Source organism: Anolis carolinensis, unplaced genomic scaffold (genome assembly GCF_035594765.1).
Source record: "Anolis carolinensis isolate JA03-04 unplaced genomic scaffold, rAnoCar3.1.pri scaffold_10, whole genome shotgun sequence".
Taxonomy (NCBI): Eukaryota; Metazoa; Chordata; class Lepidosauria; order Squamata; family Dactyloidae; genus Anolis; species Anolis carolinensis.
The window spans coordinates 11,777,036-11,782,894 of NW_026943821.1; positions in this window are offsets into that span (position 1 = coordinate 11,777,036).

Sequence of the window (5,859 nt, forward strand, 5' to 3'; positions counted from 1 at the left end):
GCTTCTGGTGTGAGAGAATTGGCTACCTATAGAGACATTGCCTGGGGGATGCCCAGATGTGTTAGCTGAAAAGCTTCTCTCATTATCCCTCAAGCTAGAGCTAACAGACAGGAGCTTACCCCACATAATGGAGTCAAACCACCAAGCTTCAGGTCAGCAACCCAACCTTCAGGTCAGCAGTTCAGCCGGCACAAGTGTTTAAACCATTGTGCCACCGCGGCTCACACTCAGAGGCTGAGAAAGTGTGGCTTGTTTAAGGTCACCAGTAGATTTTCTTGGCCAAGCAAGGATTTGAATCCTAGTCGAACACTTAAGCCACAACACTAGGCAATCCAATTTTATACTGGATTAATGTGTAAGCTAACCTGAGGAGCTGGTCTAAAAAGTCTCTGATCATACCAGGAGCCGACTGGTAATGTTCTGGGATAAAGAAAACGTGGGATAGTCCCCAAAATAATATTGGAAATGACAAAAATAGAAATGGCTCCTTTTATTTTGTCAAGATGCACCCTATTAGCTGAAAGCATAACAATGACATGAAAACACAATAGAAAGATTGCCAAGTTTAAAATCATAAATGCAACCATATAAAGTATTTGTTTATTTTTTTGAAAAAAACACTCAACAGTGAAAAATGAAAGACCTACCTATCCTCTAAACAAGCCTCCCAGCAAGCAATTATGCATTAAAAGCCTGACTGTGTGTATGGAGGCTGCAATCTATTTTAAAAAAGGTATCCCCAGAGAGTTCTAGGAGTGGCAATTCAGCTTTTTTTCTCATCCAAGAAAAGGGTGGTCCAGAGAGGCCGAAGAGGCTAAGAGCCCTGCGATGCATTTTGCTTTTCTGTGTTTTATAGATCCATCCTGGTTCTTAGGTGTCTATTGCTACTGAATTAACTAGAGGGGCTTAGCTATAGCCACCATAGAATCATAGAAACATAGAATCATAGAGTTGGAAGAGTGTAGGCCACCCAGTCCCACCCCCTGCCAAGAAGCAGGAAAATCACATTCAAAGCACCCCCGACAAATGGCCATCCAGCCTCTCTTTAAAAGCCTCAAAAGAAGAAGCCTCCACCACACTCTGGAGCAGAGAGTTCCACTGCTGAACAGCTCTCACAGCTCTGAACAGCTCTCACAGGAATCTCCTTTCCTGTTGTTTGAAGCTGTTTTTCATACATACTGCACCAAAAAAATTAATGTCAGAGTTGAGGATGTGGAAACAGAAGTGGGACCATTCAAAGAGCACATTGTTGGAGGGAGCTACACTGCGATATAATCCAGTGCAAAGCAGATAATCTGGATTCAGAAATTGGATTACATGGCAGTATAGATAGGGCCATTGTTGTCTTTGGGGGAGTGGGATGGAAGCAGAGGCGGTCCAACCACCAGGCAATCTAGGCATTTGCATGTGGTGCCATCGTCCTAGGGGCGCTGTTGAGGCCCCTGGGTGGGTGGCGCCACTTCCCGCCTCGTTCACTTTTGGGATGGATCTTCCCGCTGCGGCCTGGCCCTTCCCGCTGCGGCCTGGCTGCCTGGGCCTTGCCGCCATGTGCCGTGGCCAAGTCCGCGTGGCCTGGCCACGCCTCCCACGCCGCATGGCCTGGCCACGCCTCCCATCTGACCTGGCCCTTCCCGGCGCAGCCTGGCCCTTCCCAGCGCGGCCTGGGCCTTGCTGCCATGTGGCCCGCACGACCTGGCCTCACCATGAACCCAGCACCACGCGGCACCCCCCCCCCCCCCCGCAAAATTTACCTTTGCCTACTACTTTAAAATACCTAAGGACAGCTCTGGATGGAAGTGCCATGGGAATGGGAATCCCTCTTCATCCTCCACAAGATGCTGGAGACAGATGCTGGACCACACTTTGATGTTGGTCAGCTACATATCTTCCAGTTATGGAGGATGTGACTCCATATGCCAATGGATAGAGAATTAGTTATACCATCAATAAAAGCCTTCCTATTCTACCAGTGATTCGTCCCCGCCCCCTCATTCTCATGGTCATCAAAACCTTTATATTGCAATGCGAATTGTAGAGGGAGGGGAAGGAGAAAGTGCTTAGAGGTAATGGCCAATATTCATTGGCACCTGAGTGCAATGGAAGTCACGTTCTGCTAACAAAGCCAGGCAGGGTTCCCATTAAAAGGCCCTTGTATCCATTGGAGCCCAGAGGGAAGAGTGGCGGCTGCCACCTCCGATCCAGCCGGCTGCCCTGGCAGCATATGTATAGAACACCTCCCCTTTAGAAATACACCGTATTAACCTGCACAAGAAACCAGCAATAACTGCATTATTAATGTGAAACTGCCTCTTAAAATGCTTACTTTTTCAAAAAAAAAATCAGAAGAAGGATTTATTCAGGCGACAGGGGCCTATTAGAATTAAATTGCTTTGGAAATTATGTCATGTAAACAGAAGGGGCTGTGCTTTAGACTTCGGTGGCTGCAGACGCATGGGCTGTGTGGAGCGCCAGCTAGCCATTTCTTTGCTTAATAAATGAGCTCCTGCTGAGCTAGGCACTTTTGCCCCCAGCACTAAATGTGTTTTGGAAACACATCCTCCATTTGGTCTGAATTGTGAGGAGGGGGCAAGGAAGGGAGGGGAGGAAGGTGGACAGGAAAGCAGGCCTTTGCAAACCTTTTCTACCCAGGTCTTCTGAAGAGGAAGGCTACAGCTTCCAGGGTCGTCAAAGTCTGCCCCCTCAAATCCGGCCAGCTAATTTCCATGTCTTGCATATTATTTTGCATATTATTAATTGGCATTCTGATTATGCAAACAGGATATATTTTTGGTACTACAATATCTCAGAATTATTACCAAGTTTTTAAAAAGTACAGATTGAGTATTTCTTGTCTGAAATTCTTGGAACACCACGTGCTTGGGATTTCAGATCCCACCCCCCCGGATCCATATATAGATATCATGATATATCTTGGAGAATCTGAAAATGAGAGTTACTAATGTGTATACACAAAATAATGTAAAGATTCTCCTTCTTTCCAAAACAAACAAGCAATTTAATAATAATAATAATAATAATAATAATAATAATAATAATAATAATAATATAGATCATCCTTGAGACTACCTTCTCCTCCCTCTATTATGGACAGGAAGCTGATGAGGGACTGTTGTATTCAAAACTCAGTCATTTTTGCTTTGTGAAGAGAAGCCCATAGAATCATAGAACCATAGAATCGTAGTTGGAAGAGACCTCACGGGCCATCCAGTCCAACCCCCTACCAAGAAGCAGGAAAATCTCATTCAAAGCACACCTGACAGATGGCCCTGAGTCCCTTCGGGTGAGAAGGGCGGGATAGAAATATTGGAAATAAATAAATAAATAAATAAATGGCCATCCAGCCTTTGCTTAAAAGCCTCCAAAGAAGGAGCCTCCACCACATTCCGGGGCAGAGAGTTCCACTGCCGAACAGCTCTCACAGTGAGAAACTTCTTCCTGATGTTCAGGTGGAATCTCCTTTCCTGTAGTTTGAAGCCATTGTTCCGCGTCCTAGTCTCCACGCAGCAGAAAACAAGCTTGCTCCCTCCTCCCTATGACTTCCCCTCACATATTTGTATATGGCAATCATGTCTCCCCTTAGCCTTCTCTTCTGCAGGCTAAACATACCCAGCTCTCTAAGCTGCTCCTCATAGGACTTGTTCTTCAGACCTTTGATCATTTTAGTTGCTCTCCTCTGGATGCTTTCTAGCTTGTCAACATCTCCCTTCATCTGTGGTGCCCAGAATTGGACACAGTATTCCAGGTGTGGTCTGACCAAGGCAGAATAGAGGGGGAGCATGATTCCCTGGATTTAGATGCTATACCCCTATTTATGCAGGCCAGAATCCCATTGTTTTTTTTTTTATCTGCCGCATCACATTGTAGGCTCATGTTTAACTTCTTGTCCACAAGAACTCCAAGCCCAATAGTGCAAAAAGGTAATAGACATTTCCCCACTATCCTCATCATCTGTGATGAAACAATACACACATCGCAACCCTTGAAGCCTGTGCAAGGTGTGCCTGATGTCCTAAGGCTTTTTTTTTGGTCCATGAGGGACTCCTTCAATTCTCTGTTCCAGGCAACATCTCAAATGTCAAGGGACAGGATGGGGAAAGGCAGCTTGCACCATGGACAGCACCCCAGGGACCCACCAGGGGCTATGACTTCTGCTTCAAAACCATGGAGAGTAACACAGCCCAGGCAACATCAACTTACCAAAGCCCTAGTCAGCTTGTTCAATGGTCAGAAATCCTGGAGGGCTGCAGTTTAAGGCTGCCTGTTGTACCTAAAGGGCACATACAGGTTGAGTATACCCTGTTTGAAATGCTTGGGACCAGAAGTGTTTTTGGATTTTAGATTTTTTCAGATTTTGGAACCATCTATATTTGGTGGCTTTGTTTGAATTAATTTGTGGTTTTGTTTTAATGGATTGTTGCTTTTATGTATGTTGGGCTTTCTGTCCCATATGTAAGCCTCCCTGAGTCCCTTCGGGGAGATGGTGGTGGAGTATAAACATAAAATTATTATTATTATAATTATAATAATAATAATAATAATAATAATAATAATAATTATTATTATTATTATTATCATCATCATTATTATTATTGCCTACATACATGATGAGATACCTTAGAAATGGAAGCCAAATCTAAACACAAACACAGTTACGATATGCACATAGTGGCAACTAATTTAGACACAATATTTTAATTAATTTTGTGCATGAAATGAAATTTGTGGACATCAAACCATCAGAAAGCAAAGGTTTCTCTTTTTCAGCCACACATGTGGACAGCTTTGGTTTTGGAATAATTTGGAATTTTGAGTAAGAGATAGTGAATCAGTAATGACTCCTTTGAGCCAATAAATAAGGGATTGTTGACAGTGCTAGACTTGGAACAAGATGTCAGCTCAAATTATATAACTGTATTGCATTGTTTTTATTGTTAGCCATTTTGGGTCTCTTTTTGAGAGATAAAGCTGGATAGAAATCATTATTGTTGTCATTGTCATCATCCTCATCATCATCATCATCCCTGTTTGGTTATGCAATATACCATGAGACCTTAGGCTTCCACTTTCTGTAAGCAAGTGGCCATTTTAGAGAATAAGAATAGAAGTGGGGCAATTTAAAACAACATACACAGAGCTATCGGTGCTGCTTTAAACAGAGGACAAGAAAGCAGGCAAGTGAAGACAGTGGTGCTTTTGTTGCAAAACAAAGAAAGGGAGATGGGAGAAATAAAGTAAGTAGGGTGATGATGGGGAGATGGAGCAAAGGGTGAGCGGGAAGCAAGATTAGGTGATGAGAATGTGGCATTGATAGGGGTGGCTCTGGAGTTAAGCCCTGAACTAAATGGGCCAGAACAGGCTGTTTTTTTCTTTATAAAAGAAAGACTGGCATTACAGGCCCTTCTCCCACTTTTCCCTCTCATCCTGAACAACATCTGCTGCTACAAAGTAATTCAAAGTGCAAAAGTAATTTGTACTTAATGACCTCTCAGTGGGGAGAAGTGGGGCAGAATCTTGCCATTCCCAGTTGGCTCAGTGGGAAGCAAACTGCTGTAGCCTGTCTGCCCTCATATATTATTATTTACCTCTGTCATCTTGCCACCTTTGACTTTACCTGGTTATACGTGCCCCGGTTTTAATTTCTGAAATGTTGGAGGGTATGCTATAGTATAGTGTGTATAGTGTGAAAAGGCCCCAGCTGTGTCTGTTCATTACATAAATACAGCAGTTGGTAGATGAAGGGCAGCGTTAAAGTCCCTGATGTGTTCTGCCCTCCTTTCTTATCCTAAATCCTTAAGCCAGACCTGACCTGGACAACTCTTCAACTAATGCTTGCTTTCA